The following is a 23831-nucleotide window of genomic DNA, read 5'->3' as shown; positions in this document are numbered from 1 at the left end:
AGTGAGATTGGACTTATTGTAGTGTTTGATGAGCAGAGTTAAATAATTTGATTTAAGTTTTAAAAGGCCCACTTTGACTACTGTGTTGAAAAGATAATGAAAGGGGACGAGGAGACCTTTAGAAAGCTACTAAAGGAACCCAGATGAGGGGCACCTGGGTGGCTCCGTTGGTTAAGCGTCTGCTTTTGCCTAGGTCATGATCCTGGGGTCCTGAGATGGAGCCCCAAGTCAGGCTCCCAGCTCAGCAGGGAGCCTGCTTCTCCCCCTCCCTTTGCTATTCTCCCCTGCTTATGTTCATTCCCTCTATCATATAAATAAGATCTTAAAAAAAAATAAATCCAAATGAGACCCAGGTGAGGGTAGTGAAAAATAACATGACTTTAGATATATATTGATGTAGAGTTAATTGAATATCCTGATGGATTGGTGTGGAATACCAGAGAAAGAAAAAAGTCAAGGGGAATGCTAAAGTGTGGGTTAAAGCTAACAGAAGGAATGGATTATCATCGGCTGCTACAGGGATGACTGTGGGATAGAGCTGGTTTTCAGGGAAGATAAAGAGTTTGTTTTGAACATGCTGTGTTTGAAATATTTAATATTCAACTGGAAATCTTGAGTAGCTCGTCAGATATAGAATCTAGAGTTGAGAAGAAAGAGCTAGGCTTCAGATATGAGCTTGGGAGTCACTGGCAGGTAGATGTTTGAAACCCATAAAACTGGATGAGATTACCAAGGAAGTGGGTGAAAATAAAGAAGATAAGATGGTCCAGGACTAGAGCTATACTGTCCAGTGCAGCAGCCACTTGGCACATGTAGCTATTGAGCACTCAAAATGGGACTAAACCACCCTGAGGAGTGCTATAAGTGTAAAATATACACCAGAGTTCAAAAACTTAACATGCATAAAAAGAATGTAAAATATATCATAATTTTATATTGATTCTATGTTGAAATGACAATATTTGGATCTATAGGGTTATATAAAATAAATTATTAAAATAAATTTCACATGTTTATATTTACCTTTTAAAAATATTTTTTTATTTATTCATGAAAGATACAGAGAGAGAGGCAGAGACATAGACAGAGGGAGAAGCAGGCTCCTCACAGCGAGCCCAATGCAGGACTCGATCCCTGGACCCAGGATCACGCCCTGAGCTGAAGGCAGATGCTTAACCACTGAGCCACTCAAACTTCCCTACTTTTTAAATTTTACTTTTATTTCTTGGTATATGTGTGTAAAATTAAACTTTTGGCACATAAACATTTTATTGCAATGTTTTGGGACGCCTGGGTGGCTCAGCAGTTGAGCCTTTGGCTTAGGGCGTGATCCCAGGGTCCGGAATTGAGTCTCACATTGGGCTCCTTGCAGGGAGCCTACTTCTCCCTCTGCCTATGTCTCTGCCTCTCTCTCTCTCTCTCTCTCTCTCTGCATCTCTCATGAATAAATAAACTCTTTATTGCAGTGTTTTAACATTTTTTTAAATCTTTTTTTATTAGTGAAGTATAATTGACATACAATGTTTTATTAATTTCATCTATACAACATTTTGATTCCACAATTCTGTACATTACTCACTGCTCAGCATGATAAGTGTAATCACCATCTCTCACCATGCAACATCATTACAGTATTATTGGCTATATTCCCTATGCTGCACTTTGCATTTTGTGCCTTATTTATTTTATAACTGGGAGTTTGTGCCTTTTAATCCCTTTCATCTATTTTGCCCACCCCCCGCAGAACTCCCTGCTAGAAACCACCAGTTTGTGCTCTGCATTAAGAGTCTGTTTTTTTTTGTTTTTCAGATTCCATATATAATCATATGTATTCGTCTTCCTCAATCTGACTTATTTCACTTAGCATAATACCCTCTATATCCTTCTATGCTGTCACAAATGTCAATATTTCATTCTTTTATATGGCTGAGTAATATTCCATTGTCTGTGTGCATGTATGCACACATGACTTCTTTATTCATGGATCAATGAATACTTGAGATCACTTTTCATATCTTGGCTATTGTAAATGATGCTGCAGTAACTATAGGGGTACATATACCTTTTTGAATTAGTGTTTTAGTTTTCTCTGACTAAATACCAGTACTGGGTGGTATTCTATGGTATCTAAATTTTTTTTTAGAAACCTCCATACTATTTTCCACAGCAGCTGCACCAGTTTACATTCCTACTAACAGCACATAAAGATTCCCCTTTCTCCAATTCCTGGCCAACACTTATTTCTTTTTACTTCTCTTAGTGTGTCCTGGAAAACTTAAAATTACATATATTCCCCACATCATATTTCTATTGGACGATCCTGGACAATAGTATTCTGACTGAAGATAGTGCCATGGTTAGATTGTTTTACTGTCATTCTATGAGTAGGAAGAGGTTGGATTTGAGAAAGCTAGGAGGGCAGCATAGTTTAGATAACAAAAATGAGGACCTTAATTCAATTTTAAGAGTACCAAATGTGTATATTTTGAGTGAAGAACAAATGAGTCAATTGTATTAATATCTCAAATAATATTATGATCATGAAGGCATTAGATTACTAATACTTTCATGGAGTTATTAAAACATTGAATTAAAAAATTTGTAAGATTTTATTTATTTATTTGAGAGAGGGAATGAATAATCTAGAGAACACAACCAGGGGGAGTGGCAGAGGCAGAGGGAGAAGCAGGTTCCCTTGAGCAAGAGCTTGATCCTAGGACCCTGGGATCATGATGTGAACTGAAGGTAAGCACTTAATCAACTGAGCCACCCAGGCACCCCCTGAATCAAAATTTTAACGAGTGAAAAAATTCCAAGTTTTGCCATTCAATGTAAAATATTCCAAAAGAAAATTGCTGACAGTGAATTAGATTTGGTACATTAGCATCTATATTAATTCTCTGGATTATATAAGGCTGTTGGAGAGAATTTTTGTGAGTTAGGTGCTATTGTTTGTTATCCCATTTTTAATTTTTTTAACATATACATATAATGTAACCAAAAATCCAAACTTATAATTGTGTATCTCAATTATCACAAAATTAATATATCAGTGTAACAATACCCAGGCCAAAAAACATTTTTTTTTGCAAATTTCTAGCATCTCAGAAGTCCCTCTCTTGTCCCTTCTCTCTCCCTCCTGTCCTAACCATTAACCTTCAGTATTACTCTTAGATATTTTTAAACTTTTTAATAAGTATCATATAGTATGTATTATTTTGTATCATGCTTCTTTGCTCAATTTAAGATTGTGAATCCTGGGCAGCCTGGGTGGCTCAGCGGTTTAGCACCGTCTTCAGCCCAGGACGTGATCCTGGAGACCTGGGATTGAATCCCATGTCAGGCTCCCTGCAGGGAGCCTGCTTCTCCCTCTGCCTGTGTCTCTGCACTCCCCCCTCCCATGTCTATGAATAAATAAATAAAATCTTTAAAAAAAAAAAGGATTGTGAATCCCATCCTTGTTATTGTTGCACTCATTCATTATTATTATTGTTGATTAATATTCCATTATATTAATATACCATGTTTATGCAATTTAATGGATGGACACTTAGGTTGCTCCCAGTTTGGAGTATTATAATACTTTCAGGGACCATGTAAGGAAATGAGTTCTGGAAAATATAGTTCTGAGCCTTAGGTGCAAGCTAGTAGGACCCCAAGTTGACTATAAATAATTCAGTGAATTCCTCTATATGTAACTATTAAAACAACAGTACAGTAACACAGAAAGGTGGAAAATATGAATCTTAATTTTACCAATGAAAAAAAAGCAAAACTAATGATAGGGTAGGTAATTCCTACTGAGTCACATAGAAAGCAAGGTGCAAAGAATTCAAATTCAAATCCTCCAGGCCCCAAAAGGCTATTTAGTATTGACATGTTAGTGGCCCCATTTTTCTGGGGAAATAACATTCCTTCTCTTTACTATTAATTGAATAGTTAATTTTTTAATTCTGTGGTAAGTTTCCATGTATGCATAAAGTTGCACCAATGAAAAAAAGTTTTCTGATACACCCTGTCATATTTCTAACAAGTTTTAGGAAATGATGGAAGATTTCAGGACAAGCTACTCATGGAAGACATTATGTGGTATTATATTTAAATACGTAAAATGAAACTTAAATAATTTCTAAATTATATTTTCCATTACTAAAATATTTTAAACATTAAATGAACATTAAATTAAAAGTGTGTGGAATCACCAAGATATAACACTATCAGTAAATTCATTCACTGGATACATTTTCTTGTAATTCACCTTAGGGAATCAATAAATTATGACTGACAAAAATATGAGTAAAATTTGACCCTCCTTTTTCCCTATGAAGTAAAATTAAGATGCTCCTATTTCCATTTCCAATGCATGTGTTACATTACTGAACAGAAACTTCATACCTTCTCCAACTCTGTAATATAGAACCTTTGAATTATTTTCTGAATGATTTTCTCAGTGGTCCCACTGAAGAATTAAGATGCTCTTCTTCATGTTACAACATTCCAGAATTCTATGACTCTTTTTATATAAACATAATGACTGAGTCTTAATAAATATGATTTCTGTTTCCAGTTTATCTTCTCAGGAATCTTTGCAATAATGATAGAGAAGAGGCGTTCACCACTCTTGGTAAGTCAGAATGTTTGTAGCAACTCTAGAGATAACTGTTTTATTTGCCAAAAGAAGGAGGATCAGACAGGAGGTAGAATTGTCTCTGAGTCACTTGAGAAAGAACCCAACTGGAGGCATCACACCTCATAATATCAAACTATACTGCAAAACTATAATCAAAATTGTATGGTACTGGCACAAAATAGACAGACGAATGGAACAGAATTGAGAGCCTGGAATTAAATCCCTGCATTTACAGTTAACCAATATTTGACAACGGAATCAAAAATACCTACTTGGGAAAGGATAGTCTTTCCAACAGATGGTCCTGAGAAAAACTAGATATACAACATGCAGAACAATAAAATTGGATCTCCATCTTACACCACAGTTATTTATTTTAAATATATACTTTAAATATAGGTCTATATTGACCTATCTGTCTATAGAAGACTTTCCAAGAAGTTGGAAAAAAGGCATTTGTTGTGAACACCAAGCAAAAGGGGGCTATAATAATATACAGAGTAGGTTTTAAAGCAAAAATTATCAGAGGTTTTTATTAGAAAGAGACACTGCATAATAATAAAAGATTTAGTTTGACACAATGTATAATAGTCCCAAATATCTATTCACCTATTCATGTAGCTTCAAAATAAGCAAATAAAAATTGACAAAATCAAAAAGAAAAAGAAATCTACAATCATATTTGGAGACATACAAATTTCTACCAGAGATTAGAAGAAGAAGGTAATACCTCCCAACTCATTATGAAGATAATATATCATTTATTCTAAATCTCTACCCAGATCTTACAAGAAAATTACAGACCAAAATCTCTCATGAACATATATGTAAAAATCCTAAAATATATATATTAGCAAATAAAACATAGTACATAGTAAAAAATACAAATAGAATGATATATCATGACTAATTCCAGAAATGCAAAGTTAGATTAACATTTGAAAATAAATCAGTGTGGGGGCACCTGGGTGTATCATTCAGTTAAGCATCTGACTCTTGATTTCAGCTTAGGTCATGATCTCAGGATCATGAGATCTAGCCCCGTGCTGGGCTCTTCATTGGGCATGTAGCTTGCTCGAGATTCTCTGTCTCGCTCTCCCTCTGCCTCTCTCCCCCTCTCTCCTTCAAGAAAGAAAGAAAGAAAGAAAGAAAGAAAGAAAGAAAGAAAGAAAGAAAGAAAGAAAGGTGTAATCCATCACACTAAAAACATAAATACCAAATGATCAACTCAATGAATGCAAAGAGTGGTAAAATCAATAAAAGGTATCTATCAAAAGAGAGGGAGAAATAACTTTATGCTTAATGATGAACATTTTAACACTTCCCATAACATTTTATCTTTCAGCAAGAGAGGTATATAAGCTATCATCATGTTTCTTCAGTATTCTATTTAAGATGTCCTATTAATTGCAATAAGTCAAAGAAAAAAGAAGTATATGATATTTTTTGGAAAGAAGAAAAAATATTTTTAGATGACAAGTTTTAAGAAATAGTGAATTTTACAATGTCTTCAGTATACAAAAACCAAATCAGCTATCTTTCTATATGCTTGCGGAAACCAATGGATAAACCAATGTTAAAATACCACTTACATTAATATTAAAATTATTAAGACTCCTAGAACAAATATGCCAAAATATGTGCAAGACTTCTCCTCTGAAAAAAGACAGAAGAAAACAATATAATGGCATCTTTAAAGTACAGGGAAAAAATTGTCAACTAGATGTCATATCCCCTGAAAATATCATTCAATATCGATAGTGAAATAAATTCATTTTCATATAAACAAAAGCAGAGAAAATTTTCTATTATCAGATATACACTACCAAAGAAAGTTAAAGTTCCTCAGGGTGAAGGGAAATGATAAATATGTGGTATGTTAGCCCACTATTGCTGCTGAAATAAATTACCACAAGCTTATTGGCTTAAAACTATATAAGTTTATTATCTTACAGTTTTGGAGATCAAAAGTCTCAAAATCAAGATGTTGACAGAACTGCTTCCTTCTGGAAGCTATTGAAAAGATTTTGTTCCTTGCCTTTTTTAACTTCTAGGGGCTGCCACATTCCTTGGCTGGAGCTACACCATTCTAATCTCCTCTCCTCTGCTTCCATAAATACATTGTCTTTTTCTCTATTATCCTGTCTCCTCCCTCTTACAAGGATCCTTGTGATTACATTACATATTTCAGGATAATTTCCACATCTCAAAATCTTTAACCTAATCACATATTTACATATTCACAGTTTCTGGGGATTAGGACATCTATGATGGAACCATTATTTAGCCTACCACATATGGGTAGAGATAAATTATTATGTTTTTTATTTAATCTTTACTGACTACTAAAAGCAAAGAATTGACCCCTAAATAGCCAAAAGCAATCTTGAGAAAGAAGAAAAAAGCTGGAGGTATCATGGTCTCTAATTTCAAGCTATGCTACCAAGCTATAGTAATCAAAACAGTATAATAATGGCATAAATATAGACACATCAATCAATGGAACAGAATAGAAAGCCCAGAAATAAACCCATGCATATTTGGCCACCTAGTCTATGACAAAGGAACCAAGAATATAAAACAGGAAAAGGACAGTCTCTTCAATAACTGGCATTAAGGAAACTGGACAGACATATACAAAGGGATGAAGCTAGACCACTATCTTACACCATACCAAAAACTAACTCAAAATGGATTAAAGACTTAAATGTAAGACCTGAAAACAAAATTTCTAGAAGAAAACAGGCCATTAGCTCCTTGACATTGGTCTTCCAATGATTTTTTTGGATTTGACACCAAAGGCAAAGGCAACAAAAGTGAAAAATAAGCAAATCGAACTATACCAAATTAAGGAGCTTCTGCACAGCAAAGGAAACTATCAACAAAGTTAAAGCCAACCTACAGAATGTGAGAAAATAGCTACAAATCATAGATCAGATAAGGGGTTAATGTCAAAAATATAAAAAGATCAAATAGAACTCAGTAGCAAAAACACCAAACCAGTTTGAAAATGGGCAGAGGATTGAAATAGACTTTTTAAAAACTATTTTAAAGTTTTTATTTAAATTCCGTATAGTTACTATTCAGTGTAATATTAGTGATTCAACACTTCCATACAACACATACAATACCCGGTGCGCATCACAGTAAGTGCCTTCCTTAATCCCCATCACCTATTTAACCCATCCTTTCACCCACCTCCCCTCTGGTATCCATCAGTGTGTTCTCTATGATTAAGAATCTGTTTCTTGGTTTGTCTCCCACTCTTTATTTCCCCCCTTTTGTTTGTCTCTTAAATTCCACATATGAGTGATATCATACGGTATTTGTCTTTCTCTGACTGACTTATTTCACTTAGCATAATACTCTCTAGCCCCATCCATGTTGCCAGTAGCAAGATTGCATTCTTTTTCATGGCTGAATAATATTCCATTATATAAAAAAATGCCACATCTTCTTCATCCATTCATCAGCCAATGGACACTTGGACTGCTTCTATAATTTGGATATTGTAGATAATGCTGCTATAAACATCAGGGTACACGTATCACTTTGAATTAGTATTTTTTTGTATTCTTTGGGTAAATACCTAGTAGCGCAATTGCTAGATCATAGAGTAGTTTCATTTTTAACTTTTTGAGGAACCTCCATATTGTTTTCCAGAGTGGCTGCACCAGGTTGCATTCCCAGAACAGTGCAAGAGTGTTCCCCTTTCTCTGCATCCTCACCAGCACCTGTAGTTTTCAAAGAAAACATACAGAAGGCCAACAAGTATACAAAAAGAAGCTCAGCATTACTAAATACCAGGGAAATATCTATCAAAACCATAATGAGGCCAACACCTCACACCTCTTAGAATAGCTAAAATCAAAATAGCAAAAAATAACAAGTGTTAGTGAGGGTGTGGAGAAAAGGAAACCCTCATGAACTGTTGGTGGGAATGAATTAGTGAAGTCACTATGGAAAACAGCATGAAGGATTCTCAAAAAATTAAAATGGAACTACTGTGATATTCAGCAATTCCATTTCCAGGTATTTATTTGAAGAAAACAAAAATACTAACTTGAAAATATATATGTGAGAGACTGGCAAGATGGCAGAAGAGTAGGGGTCCTCAACCCATTTGGTCCCACAAACTTACATAGATAACTTTCAAAATATCCTGAACACCTATGAATTAAAACTGAGATATAAAGAGAGAACAGCTGGAATGCTACAGAGAGATAAGTTTTCACTTCTAACAAGGTTAGAAGGTGAAAAAAATAAAAAATCAAGTAGAGGAGGGAACTGCAACTAGCCTGCGAAAGTGGAGCTGCGAAAGCCTCTGGGTCATGAAAGCCCAGCTCTGGACAAGAGGAATTTTAAAATCCATGCCTGAGTTTTCCCTGATGGAAAAGTACTTAGCAAGGAAATTGAGCAGAATCACAGGAGGGACAGTGAAGCATCAAGAGTTCCAGAGACACTGTAAGACTAGGGATGCCCCCAGAGAAAGCTCACCGCAAACCATGGTCCAATCTTGGTAAAGGGCCGGGGCATGCATCCCTCTGGGGTATTTGGGAGAAGGCAGCACATTACAAGGGCCAGCTTCAGAGCTCCTTTTACCCTAGAGCCTGGCAATGGACGGAGCTGGCTGTCCTCCATTCCCTTGAAAAAAGGCAGTCCCCTGGAGCACAGGTCCAGCAGTGCAATGCCTTGCACCTGAGGGCACCAAAGCAGACAAAGCAAGCTATCCTCCATTCCCCCAGGACAGGTGGAAACAGGGAGGGCACAGGAAAGAAATAATTCTCCTGCCACTGGGTGTCCAGCAAGCTGCGCAGATCAGTGCACCTGTGCCTCCTCCCAGTAGCATCTAAGCCACTGTGGATTGGGAAACTATGAGGATAGAGGGAACATTCCTCAGCATCTAAAAGCCATCTATGAAAAGCCCACAGCAAATATCATTCTCAATGGGGAAACACTGGGAGCCTTTCCCCTAAGATCAGGAATGAGAAGGGATGTCCACTCTCACCACTGCTATTCAACATAGTACTGCAAGTCCTAGCCTCAGCAATCAGGCAACAAAAAGAAATAAAAGGCATTCAAACTGGCAAAGAAGAAGTCAAACTCTCCCTCTTCGCAGATGACATGATACTCTACATAGAAAACCCAAAAGCTTCCACCCCAAGATTGCTAGAACTCATACAGCAATTCGGCAGTGTGGCAGGATACAAAATCAATGCCCAGAAATCAGTTCATTTCTGTACACTAACAATGAGACTGAAGAAAAGAAAGAGAAATTAAGGAGTCAATCCCATTTACAATTGCACCCAAAAGCATAAGATACCTAGGAATAAACCTAACTAAAGAGGTAAAGGATCTATACCCTAAAAACTACAGAACACTTCTGAAAGAAATTCAGGAAGACACAAAGACATGGAAAAATATTCCATGCTCATGAATTGGAAGAATTAATATTGTGAAAATGTCAATGTTACCCAGGGCAATTTACAATTTAATGCAATCCCTATCAAAATACCATGGACTTTCTTCAGAGAGTTGGAACAAATTGTCTTAAGATTTGTGTGGAATCAGAAAAGACCCCGAATAGCCAGGGGAATATTAAAAAAGAAAACCATATCTGGGGGCATCACAATGCCAGATTTCAGGTTGTACTACAAAGCTGTGGTCATCAAGACAGTGTGGTACTGGCACAAAAACAGACACATAGATCAATGGAACAGAATAGAGAATACAAAATTGGACCTCAACTTTATGGTCAACTAATATTCGACAAAGCAGGAAAGACTATCCACTGGAAAAAGGACAGTCTCTTCGATACGTGGTGCTGGGAAAATTGGACAGCCACGTGCAGAAGAATGAAACTAGACCACTCTCTTACACCATACACAAAGATAAACTCAAAATGGATGAAAGATCTAAATGTGAGACAAGATTCCATCAAAATCCTAGAGGAGAACACAGGCAACACCCTTTTTGAACTTGGCCCCAGCAACTTCTTGCAAGATACATACATTAAGGCAAGAGAAACAAAAGCAAAAATGAACTATTGGGACTTCATCAAGATAAGAAGCCTCTGCAAAGCAAAAGAAACAGTCAACAAAACTAAAAGACAACCTACAGAATGGGAGAAGATATTTGCAAATGACCTATCAGATAAAGGGCTAGAATCCAAGATCTATAAAGAACTTATTCAGCTCAACAGCAAAGAAACAAATAATCCAATCATGAAATGGGCAAAAGACATGAACAGAAATCTCACAGAGGAAGACATAGACATGGCCAACAAAGCACTCATATGAGAAAATGCTCTGCATCACTGGCCATCAGGGAAATACAAATCAAACCCACAATGAGATACCACCTCACACCAGTGAGAATGGGGAAAATTAACAAGGCAGGAAAAAACAGATGTTGGAGAGGATGTGGAGAAAGGGGAACCCTCTTGCACTGTTGGTGGGAATGTGAACTGGTGCAGCCACTCTGGAAAACTGTGTGGAGGTTCCTCAAAGAGTTAAAAATAGACCTGCCCTACGACCCAGCAATTGCCCTGCTGGGGATTTACCCCAAAGATACAGATGCAGTGAAATGGCAGGACACTTGCACCCCGATGTTTCTAGCAGCAATGTCCACAATAGCCAAACTGTGGAAGGAGCTTCGGTGTCCATCGAAAGATGAATGGATAAAGAAGATGTGGTTTATGTATACAATGGAATATTACTCAGCAATTAGAAATGACAAATATGCACTATTTGCTTCGACGTGGAGGGACCTGGATGGTATTATGCTGAGTGAAATAAGTCAATTGGAAAAGGATAAACATTATATGGTCTCATTCATTTGGGAAATGTGAAAATTAGTGAAAGGGAATAAAGGGAAAGGAGAAAAAATGAGTGAAAATATCAGTGAGGGTGACAAAACATGAGAGACACCTAACTCTGGGAAATGAACAAGGGGTAGTGGAAGGGGAAGTGGGTGGGTGGTTGGGGTGACTGGGTGATGGGCACTGAGGGGGGCATTTGGTGGGAAGAGCACTGAGTGTTATGCTATATGTTGGCAAATTGAACTCCAGTAAAGGAAAGTAAAAAATAAATTAAAGTTAAAAAAAATAAATAAATCACAAGAAGCTTGGAAGGATTTCAAACACGTGGAGGTTAAGGACCATCCTGCTAAAAGATGAAAGGGTAAACCAGGAAATTAGGGAAAAATTAAAAAGATTCATGGAAACTAATGAGAATGAAGATACAACCGTTCAAAAACCTTGGGATACGCCTTTTTTTTTTTTTTTTTTTTTCTATTTTCACATTGTGCCTGGGAGAGGCGGGGCCTCTAGGAAAGGGAGGCCTCTAGGAAAGGAAGGCCTCACAGGATAAACAGCTCACACTGAGCCAGGCATCCAGCAGGGGGCAGGGCATCTCCACCCAGGCACACACACCTGAGAATCAGCACAGCAGATCCCTTCCCCAGAAGAGCAGCTGGAAGAACAAGGGAAATGCAAATTTATTGACCAAGCAGCAATGGAAAGCTCCAGGATTAAGGGAAAATAGTTTATAGAACTAAAGGTTTTTTCTTTTCATTATGATTCATTTTTATATCAGGTTTTAAATCTCCAGTATTTTTTCTCTTTCCCACCTTAACTACAATATTTTATCAACTCTTTGTTTTTAAGGTTTTTCCTTTTTGACTTTCATATTTCTACAATTACATGTCTTAGAGTTACTCTTCACTGCTGGATTCCTTCTATGTATTCAATTTAATTTTGGTAGATGTATGAGATATGGGTTTTTGTTTTGTGTTTTTTATTTTTTCTGTCTCATTTTGTTTTACAATGGTGGAAGTTAGTACCTTCTAACACACGACCATAATACACCCAGAATTAAGTGGAACACGGCATTGGTTTATTCTGTGAGACTATATTTCTCTCTTCCTTCTCATTATGCCCCCCCTTTATCTTCTTTATGTTTTGTGATCGATGTTGGGTCTTTATATAAGTATTACTGATTTATATAAATCTGGGATTAAGCATCTTCAATATACAGAACAAAATATGCTTAGAACCAAGAGGATCATCCTCTAGGTCCCCTCAGGTAGACTATATTCTCTCTCTACCACCACTTCTTCACCACCACCATTCCCTCCACTTTTCTTTTCTTTCTTTTTTGTTCCATCTTATTTATTTTTAGTTTTGGTTTTTTACTTTTTCTATTTTGTTTTAAATTTTGTCTTTCACTTTAGTGGTCATTTTGTTTTATTTTGTTCTGTTCTTTTTCTTTTATTTTCTGGTCTCTGACCTCTTCAGAATCGTCTAGAGTGTATTTTACTTAGTTAGGTCCTAGTTGATATTTTTGACTCAGCCCACTCATACAGCCACTCTGCACTGGACAAAATGACTAGAAGGAAGAATTCACCACAGAAGAAAGAACTGGAAGCAATACTCTCTGCCACAGAATTACGGAATGTGGATTTAAATACTATGTCAAAAATTCAATTCAGAAGTACAATTATAAAGCTACTGATGGCTCTGAGAAAAGGCATAAAGGACTCTAGAGACTTCATTACTGCAGAATGAAAATCTGCAGATCTACTCAGTTTGAAGTTAAAAATACTTTAACAGAGATGCAATCCAAACTGGATGCTCTAACTACTAGGGTTAATGAAGTGGGAAAGAGAGCATATGACATAGAAGACAAGTTGATGGAAAGAAAGGAAGCTGAGGAAAAAAGAGAAAAACAAGAGACCATGAGGAAAGGCTTAGGAAAATAAATGATAGCTTGAGAAGGAAGAATTGGTATTCCAGGGAGGCTGAAAGAGAAAGAGAGAACCACAAAGTATATGTGAACAAATCATAGCTGAGAAATTCCCTAACCAGAGGAAGGAAACAATCATTCAGATCCAAGAGATAGAGAAGACTCCCTCAAAATCAATATAAACCATTTAACACTTCGACATTTAATAGTGAAACTTGCAAATCTCAAAGAGAAAATCCTTAAATCAGCTCAAGACAAGAGTTTCTTAACTTTTATGGGGAGAAATATCAGATTAATAGCAGACCTCTCCACGGAGACCTGGCAGGCCAGAACGGGCTGGCATGATATATACAGGCTACTAAATGAGAAGAAAATGCAGCCAAGAATACTCTGTCCAGTAAGGCTGTCATTCAGAATAGAAGGAGAGATAAAGAGCTTCCTATATAGGCAGAAACTGAAAAAATATGTGACCACCAAACCAGCTCTGCAAGAAATGTTAAGGGGGAACTGAAAAAGAAAAAGAAAGCCCAAGGAGACAGTCCACAAAAAAAGGGGGCGACTGAATAGGTATTATAATGACACTAAATTCATATCTTTCAATAGTTACTCCGAATGTGAATGGGCTAAATGATCCCATCAAAAGATGCAGGGTTTTGGACTGGATAGAAAAGCAAGACCCATCTGTATTCTGTCTACAACAGTCTCATTTTATTTTATTTTTTTTAATTTTTATTTATTTATGATAGTCACACACACACAGAGAGAGAGAGAGAGAGGCAGAGACACAGGCAGAGGGAGAGGCAGGCTCCATGCACCGGGAGCCCGATGTGGGATTCGATCCTGGGTCTCCAGGATCGCGCCCTGGGCCAAAGGCAGGCGCCAAACTGCTGCGCCACCCAGGGATCCCAACAGTCTCATTTTAGATCTAAGGACACCTCCAGCCTGAAAATGAAAGGGTGCAGAACCATTTACCATTCAACTGGTCCTCAAAAGAAAGTTAGGGTAGCAATACTCACATCAGATATATTAAAGTTTATCCCAAAGGCTGTAGTAAGAGATGAAGAGGGACACTATATCATCCGTAAAGGGTCTCCAACAAGAAGACCTAACTATCATGAATATTTATGACCCTAATATGGGAGCTGCCAAGCATATCAATCAATTCATAACCAAAGTAGAGAGATACTTAGATAATACACTAATGGTAGGAGACTTCAACACGGCACTTTCAGCAAATGATAGATACTCTAAGCACAATGTCACCAAAGAAACAAGGGCCCTTGAATGATACACTGGACTAGATGGATTTCACAGATATATACAGAACTTTCTATCCAAATACAACTTTTTACACATTCTTCTCATGTGCACATGGAGCTTTCTCCAGAATGGACCACATACTGGGTCACAAATCAGGTCTCAACTGATATTAAAAGATTGGGATTGTCCCCTGCATATTTTCAGACCACAATACTTTGAAACTGGAACTCAATCACCAGAAGAAATTTGGCAGAAACTCAAACACATGGAGGTGAAAGAGCATCCTACTAAAAGATGAATGGGTCAATCAGGAAATTAGAGAAGAATTTTGCAAATTCATGGAAACTACGAAATGAAAATACAACCGTTCAAAATCTTTGGGATACAGCAAAAGGTTCTAAGAGGGAAATACATTGCATAACAAACCTCCCTCAAAACATTGTAAAAAACATATACACCAGCTAACCTCTCACCTAAAGGAATTGGAGAAAGAACAGCAAATATAACTTATACCAAGCAAAAGAAGAGAGATGATAAAGATTCGAGCAGACCTCAATGAAATAGAGACCAGAAAAGCTGTAGAACAGATCAACAGAAGCAGGAGGTGGTTCTCTGAAAGAATTAATAAGATAGATAAACCATTAGCCAGCCTTATTAAAAAGAAAAGAGAAAAAGACTGAAAAAAAAATCCCAAACAAAAGAGATATCACCACCAATACCAAGGAAATAAAATTATTTTAAAAATGTATTATGAGCAATATATGCCAAAAATTCGGCAATCTAGAAGAAATGGATGCATTTCTGGAAAACCACAAATTACCAAAAGTGGAACAGGAAGAAAGAGAAAGCCTGAACAGGCCAGTAACTAGTGAGGAAATTGAAGCAGTCATCAAACACCTCCCAAGATACAAATTTCCACGGCCAGATGGCTTCTCAGGGGAATTCCATCAAACATTTCAAGGAGAAATACCAGTTCTGCTAAAGCTGTTTAGAAGGATAGAAAGGGAGGGAATATTTCCAAACTCGTTTTATGAGGCCAACATTATACTATATAAAGCTTAAAAAGGTAGACAATAAGAAGCATATTTAATACAAAATAGAGAGTAAGAGATAATAAAGATAAATGAGGATGTCAATAAAATAGAAAATAGAAAAGAAACTAGTGGGTGTTATACATAGCCTGATGAATTATTGAAAATGACATCTGAAACTACTGTATGTTGGCTAACTGAATTTAAATTAAAAAAAGCTAATACTATTTGATTTTAAGGCTTACTATTTAGCTACCATAATCAAGTGTGTGTGTGTGCATGTGTATTTAATCATTTAATCCAGCTCATACACTGGGAGATATATGTACACTGGGATATGTATATATTTATGTATGTACATATACATAAATATACAAAGGTCAACTGGTCAAATGTTTCAGCTTTCTACTCCTGCTTTTTGTCCACTTGCTTTATCAATTACTTAGAGGTACATGTCAAAATCTGTTATAATTGTGGATGTTTCTACTTCTCCTTTTATTTCTTCAGTTTTTGCCAGTAGAACTCCACACTGCACAGAACACCTGCTCCAAGTGGCCTTATCAATGCATTTACTCAACAAGGATGCCTCTTTTTCTATATAATATTATTGTGTCATAACCATTTGTTCATATAATTAAAAATTCATAAAATATGTTATTCTAACGATGAACTTACATTTATATACCACAATTTACTAACCAGTAATGTTGGGTGTTTAGATTACAAAAATGAGTTGGAGAACATTTTATTTTAATGTGATTATCTCTCTTTAAGGTTGATTTATTCCAAAAAATAAATTAAGATCACTGTACAACAATAAAGAGCACATGGACAAACATAGATCATAGATCTATATAGTGAAATAGATTTCAGAATCCGTTTAAGTTTTCTTATTATCTAATTCAGAAAGAATTAGAAATTACTAATTAAAATTAAATTACTGGTGCAGATGATACCAAGGAAATAAGTATAAGAGAAGGATAGCCCCCAAAGCAGTATCATAGGGCTTACCACCTCTCTGACCTCATAAATGGAAAAAGTATAATTATGCAGCTACATTATGTATATGCATTGTCCTGAGTACATAGCCTGACAGAACTGTGGTCAAAAAACACAGCAGATACCTCCAGTGATTTAATTCTCCACTATCTTCAAGATAAAATCCTAAATATCTATCTAGATATCTAGATAGCTCTTGTCTTTCCGAAAATAAAATTCCTTATGACTCTCCTTCTTGCATTGTTAAATGAACCATGGCAAACTCCTAGAACATTAGGTCTCTGGTAACTTCACCCTTTATGGCACTATGAATTTGCCTATATTGTTAGCATTTCTTTACATTATATTCAAATTTAATATGTACTTGTCTTCCCCATTAGTCTTCCTTGAGTGCAAAGACCAACTCTTTTCCCCTTCTTTATCTAATAAAACAGATAATAATTTGCATGGTACAGAGCTCACACTCAATAATTATTTGTCAGTGAAGGGATAAATATATGTGTGTTACATCAAAAGTTTTATTTTTTCCAAAATTGATTGGTTCTATTGGGATCCTGACAAATCTGCAGTTCTGACAGTCCTTTTAATGACCTTACTATTCTAGATAGATCAGAATTTATATAAATCTTCTACCTGAATATATCTGGCAGTGATGTATATGCATAACTTATAGTGACTGAGTGACACTTTTTATCTATTGCAGCTATCCTATGCTATAATAGTGAACATTTTAAGTGCCTGCATTGCAGTGATTGGTCTGATTTTACTATCACTTGAGTTTATAATATATAGTTTGAGTACAAAAACTCCTATTTGGCCAGAGGTAAGTACAAGATTTCTATGAAAATTCCATCACAAATTTAGAATTACATTTAAACTTTTTGGTGAGTAATCAAAGTATTTAAGTACTAGGCAAAGTATGACAGTGATCTTTATCATTAGTTTACTCTGGTGTTAGGCACATACTACAAATGTGGTTCAAATTATAGGTTACATTTCTAAATTTAGGATTACCCAAAACTTCAAGTAAGCAAATGGAATGTATTATGAATATTAATAGATATATTTTGAGTGATTTAGCATTATATTCAATTCTGGTCCCATCTGGTATCCAAGATATTTTTTCAATAGGCAGCTTAGTTCTTTCTCAGTACCTGCATCTCCCAGGCCAGTTTTCCTAGGCCTTAAATGATCAAGTTTATTATAGCAAGATTTGATCTTCAAAGGAGGAAATAATATCCTTATGTTTTATGATGCCTAGTAATTTATGTTCATCAGGGATGTAATTATCAGAGAGAATAAATCTGGATTCTATAGATATATGTAATTTGGAATGGATGTATATTCAATTCAAGTATGCACATGACTAAATGGATTTTTACTGGAGTTCAATTTGCCAACATATAGTATAACACCCAGTGTTCATCCTGTCAAGTGCCCCCCTCAGTATCTGTCACTCAGTCACCCCATCCCCCTGCCCACCTTCCCTTCCACTACACCTTGTTAATTTCCCAGAGTTAGTAGTCTCTCATCTTTTGTCACCATCTCTAATTTTTCCCATTCATTTTCTCTCCTTTCCTCTATAATCCCTTTCACTATTTCTTATATCCCCTGTATGAGTGAAACTATATGACTGTCCTCCAATCGACTTACTTCACTCAGCATGATACCCTCCAATTCCATCCATGAAGCAAATGGTGGGTAGTCATCATTTCTAATGGCTAAGTGATATTCTATATGGACATTTTTTAATTGCCTACTTTGTATCATTCTATCTGTCAGTAGGTCTATGTGAGTCTGTTTATGTGTTTATGTGTGTCAGTCTGTCAGTGGATCTATGTGTGTCTGTGTTTGTGTTTCAGTATCTGTATGTATCTGTGTTTCCATCCATGTGGAACTATAGATATTTGTGCACTTAACTATATATGTTTTTTCATATGGAAAGGAGGACAAGGAGTTTGGAATTAGTGCTAAGCAAGTTGGGTGGAGATTAAAACCATAAATTCTAAAGCCTTTTCTGTGGATTCGTATCTTTCTGTTCTACTACCCAAAACATGACAGATGACAAAAGAGCTGGGCCTTTGACCAAGACCTAGAAGCCAACTTTTCTTTCTCAGTTTCTAATTGAGACCATTGGATGTTGCTTGTTTTTAAATTCTTATCCTAATACAGCAAGCTCTCCTTACTTCAATATCTCAAACTCTTGGTTAATTAGCTTGTTCCAAAACATATGTTGATATGCATTTTGCTGATTTTTTGTTTTCTTATTTTTTTATTTATCTATGATAGTCACAGAGAGAGAGAGAGAGAGAGAGAGAGAGAGAGAGGCAGAGACATAGGCAGAGGGAGAAGCAGGCTCCATGCACCGGGAGCCCGATGTGGGATTTGATCCCGGGTCTCCAGGATCGCGCCCTGGGCCAAAGGCAGGCGCCAAACCGCTGCGCCACCCAGGGATCCGATTTTTTTTTATTTCTACATCACTTGTGATTTTATAGCAAGTGAGATTACAAACTTCCTCAGGGAATGATTTATATCTCTGACTCAATTAAAGAAAGAAGCTAAGAAATGTTAAGCTACTTGCTCATGGCCAGAGCTATTTACTTGCAAAACATTCATTCTAATTTAAAAATGGTCTAAATTTCAAATTATTTTACTACACAAAATTGAGCCCTAACAGAAATGAGATAAATGACACATTGAAGAACCATTGTACAACTGCAATGAATGCTAATATTTTATGACACATAACTTGAAGGATATCTTAAAGTAAAACTTAAATATAAACCTCCAGATATTGCTTAAGGTTATATAAGTATAACAGGAATGTCTCATTTTACTGGGTTGGAGTGCAAATATAATCTTGATTCTTTCATTTTTCCAACTCACCTCTTGAGCCACCAAAGTTCACATTAGCAAGAAATCTAAGATCTTCCTCCTGAAGCCCTTTTCCTATGGACCCTCTCGCATTATTCAAGAACACTGAGAACCAAAGATTCAATATCGACTCCAAACCTCTAGTTCATAGAATCCTAGAGCATCTCAGTAGTCTACCAGAATACCCATGATTTCACTGCCATGGCTTCAGTTACCATTAAATGGTGTCAGGATTGAAAACTGGTCCCAGGAGCCCATGGTGGCCTTGTCACAAAAATGCTTTGGGTGCTTCAGGCTTCTAGTATCCTATCCTGTAACTATCCCACTATCCTGCAAGGTTATAGGTCTACTGGGGCTTATAGTCAGAGGCACAATCCCAGGAGGAAACCACTTTCCCATAGGATACATAAGCCCTTCTGTTGAACCTGAGTCACAAAGCCAAACCTTTTTTTCCTTCACTGTATGTTTCTCTATAGGGCCCTTTCCTAAAACAGGCCTACTTCTGAACATTTGTCTGTTAAATAAGTTCTGTAACACTGGACCTCAAGAGTGTCTCAGTTCCATCTTCTCCTTTGGCCTCCGTGAAAATTTGCTGACTTATCCACAACACACAGGAAAACACAATTGATGATTCTTATTAGCCATTCGGCAGAAATCTGTCAGCTTATACTCATCCTCAAAATTATCAGCTATCATTATGATCAAGAAAAAAGCATATATAAGTACCCACAGCTTTAGGGGATGGAGATATATTGGGTCGTTTTTCTCTTTTTCTTTTCATCTTCCTATAGTTGTGCAATTCCTTTATTATTATTCTAAAGTATTCTATTATTCTAAAGTTTAGTATATAAAGATCTATAAGGAATGTATATCTTATTTTTGGAAACAGAGAAGTGGTAAAATGCTTTCAGAATACTTGTTCCTATTCACCTTCTTGGAGTTGTTTTTGACGTGTACAGTGATCCATTGGGGATACAAAGCAAAATATCACAGATAATAAAGATGTGGTGAGTATCTCATCCACATCTAATTCCCTTGGTGAATTAGAGGATATTGGCTTTTATAATGAACTCTTTTTAAAGAACTGAATGAAGGTTTTGATAAGAATTTAGTGTCATCTGTAAGCTATGTTATAGGGAGCTGAAAACACTGGACTACTGTGGATTACATGGGTTTCTCTGCAATTGAGGGTAAATAATTTGCCCTTGACAAAAGTGTTCCTTATTAAATAATATTTTTAGGTTCACATCTCATGAGGGAACAGGATAGAAGATAGATGGTTTGCTGGCTTGAGTCTGTTTAGTTCAACAGACATTTCCACTGAAAACAAAAGAACTTTGTGAAGGGTGTTACCAGACACAGGAATTTGGGAATGCTGAAGTTTCATAATTTTCAAAGTTTGAGAAAACATGTTGGGTATCAAAGTGCAGAATCTTTAGTGTTTTCAGAAACCATGATTTTGAGGTAACTGATAAGTTGGAAAAGATGGTAAACACTATTTTCAGTAAAGCCACTTTCTCACTTCCTCCACATCTGATATTTCAGGTCTAAAGAAAAACTTTATCTCCAACTGACCTCAACATCACTGAATCTGAGTACTTTGTCAAAAGATACATCTTCCCTTTCCTCCAAATGCCCATACCAAAGGTCCAGGCTTAATGATCAGTGCAACCATAAGAACAACTCAGAAGGATCACAAAGTTAATGTGGAGGAGATAGTGTCTTGTCTGTAAATTCTAGACCAGATATATAGGGAGACTTAGGAAATGACAAGTAAGAATCAGAATGCCTAGGACCTGGGGGTCTTGGAGCAGAAGTAGGAAAAAAAATTGAGAGAAAAGCAGGAGGGAGATACTCACAGATCTCGTATTCAAATATTCCTGGCTCTAAGACTTCATATGTACTAGGATGAAGCATTGAAACCAGATAATATTACCCTCTACTTCAAGCATCTGCTAAGGATAGGCATTGAAACAATCATACTAAAGTACAAATGACTGAGATCAGGTCAACCATTGCTCTGATAAAAGAATGGAAATACAAATTGCCCAAATAACGTGAAAAAAACTGAAGAAGCCCAAGGAAGTCTTTGAACTAAGCTATGAGATGAGGTAAGAATGATATGGATATGAACGTCCCAGCTTTGAAAGCTATACCCAGGACTATTAGTTTTTATTGCTAAGTGAAAGTGTTACATGTAGAATGTATGATGATGGAAATTATAGAACACTAGAATATGGGAAAACTTCCTCAAGCAACATGTTTATTAGGATCTCAAAAATATCAATGAGGAGGGAAACTGTACAGAAAATTTATTGAAAGGCAATCAGTGATCCAGATGTCAATACCTTAATTTCTATGGAATGACATCTTACTCACATATTCTCAAAAGGAAGTGCCTTTTAGCAGCACAAATGGAGATTTAGCCTCTGAGTATCAAGAGAAAGTGGAATATCCAAAGGGAAATTTTTTTCTGATAATCCCATATCTATGCCTAATAGTTTTATCACATTAATTCAAAATAGATATTAGTTAAGCAAAGCAATCTGCAGATTAAGATGATAAAATAAAGGAGGCATATTTATTGAATGGTAAGTAAATTAATGAATATGGAGCACAATCTTTGGGGGCCAGTGGTGGAAAATAAGAGCCAAGAAAGTAGATTGAGTCTAAATTATTACAGAAATGAATGTTGTGGTATAATATCAAACTCTAATGTTATAAGTTATGCTTGACTTAATTTTAATTTTGGGAGTTGGAGAAAAAAGGACAGATGTACATTTATATCATATCAAAAGGATTGTCAGATTTTTTTTCCATTTGAGAGTGCTTCTCAGCAATCTGTCCAGGACATCTGGGTAATGGTTTGAGCTCTTAAATGGAAAGAAAACAAGGAAAGAATTTTGTGGTGAAATGATAAATTCAGTTCGAGATATATTTATTGGAAATGCTTTGGGATCATCTAGGTCAAAACCTCTAGTAAGAAACTATAAATATAAGCCTAGAGCTAGAGTGGTCTAGGATGAGGATTCAGCATTAGGATTGCTATAAATTTACAAGCTGGAGGTATAAATGCTGTTGCCCATGGAAAAACTGTAGATATATAGCTGGAAGAGTAAAAGGACAGAATAGCAGCCCAAGGAGATTAAGGCCCAGGCCAAAAAAAAAAAAAAAAAGTTAAAAAGTCAAGTTTGTGAGACTAGAAAATGATGGCCAAGTAATATAATTGGAAGCCATAAAATAGGGAGCAGTAAAATGAGAATCCTTTTAGTTCTATCTAAAAGCATTCAAAATAAGAATTAAAAAAATTCTGGTTCTAACCAAAAGGAGGGTAAACAGACACACACCCACATCAAATTCATAATTCTCCAATGAATAAATTGAAAGAGAAAAAGCATGAATTGACCATATAGGAATGCATAGTTTTTTGCTCAGTAAGAGAGAATTTAAACTGATAAGTATTTAACAGTATACTAAATAATGCAACTTAGTTTGAGTAGAAAGCTATATGTTCTTACTTGATCAATCTGTATTTAGGAATCTATCTACTGATTCCTAGCATTGTTTTTGTTTATCAACCTAAAAGAACAAAAAGGAAGGAAGGGAGAAAGAAAATGAAGATAAGGAGAAAGGGAAGGAAGGAGGAAGGAAGGAAACCTTTTTAAAAACAGCAGAAGCACATGGTTTAATTTTTAAATCTCAAGGAAGAGAAATTTCCAGTTAGCATTCCTTCAAAAATTCTACTCAAAATCATGCAGTACTTTATTATAGAGTATATTAATGATTCAATTTACTAATATCCAACTTACCTCAGGTACATGGCAGAAGGGGATCTTTTTCCTACATATTAAAGAACCATTATGACCTCAGTCAAGGAGGAAAGTTTAGTGATGAATGAAGAACTTCATTTCGTTCAAGAGGCTTCTTGGAAAATGCATTTTAATTAAGTCCACCTCAGTATTTCATTTCCCCCATTTCATTAATAAAAAATTTAAATTGATAAATATGATTTTTCTTCTGTGTGGAGTGATGTGCATAAATTATCTCAAGTTGAATCTGGTCAGAGATTTTCCCATACAAGAGAAATTCTAAAAACAGGTACATGTTTCTGGAGTGGGATTTAGATCTAATTTTATAGAATAATATGTTAATGTTGACTCAAGGAAATCAATTCATTGTGAAAAGGAAATTAGCATAAATTATAAAAGGTTGTCCCAGTATCTTTGAAGGTTACTCAACAGATTAGCTTGAAACACAAATTCTAAGATTTTTTCTTACCGGATGTTGCTAAAA

At 36.0% G+C, this 23831-nt stretch overlaps 1 non-coding gene across 1 annotated transcript in view; it reads left to right on the top strand.

Moving 5' to 3' along the window:
- Positions 1–23544, top strand: part of LOC102154648 — a 31797-nt gene extending 8253 nt beyond the window's left edge. Inside the window, exons 3-6 of the transcript XR_005373691.1 lie at positions 4568–4624; positions 17368–17487; positions 20428–20545; positions 23353–23544. This is a non-coding gene — a transcript (membrane-spanning 4-domains subfamily A member 15-like). The remainder of the gene's footprint in view (positions 1–4567; positions 4625–17367; positions 17488–20427; positions 20546–23352) is intronic.
- The last annotated feature ends 287 nt before the right edge of the window (positions 23545–23831 follow it).

Source organism: Canis lupus, chromosome 18 (genome assembly GCF_011100685.1).
Source record: "Canis lupus familiaris isolate Mischka breed German Shepherd chromosome 18, alternate assembly UU_Cfam_GSD_1.0, whole genome shotgun sequence".
NCBI lineage: Eukaryota > Metazoa > Chordata > Mammalia > Carnivora > Canidae > Canis > Canis lupus.
The sequence above is the reverse complement of the archived record's forward strand: the minus strand, read 5'-3'. Positions and strand labels throughout refer to the sequence as shown.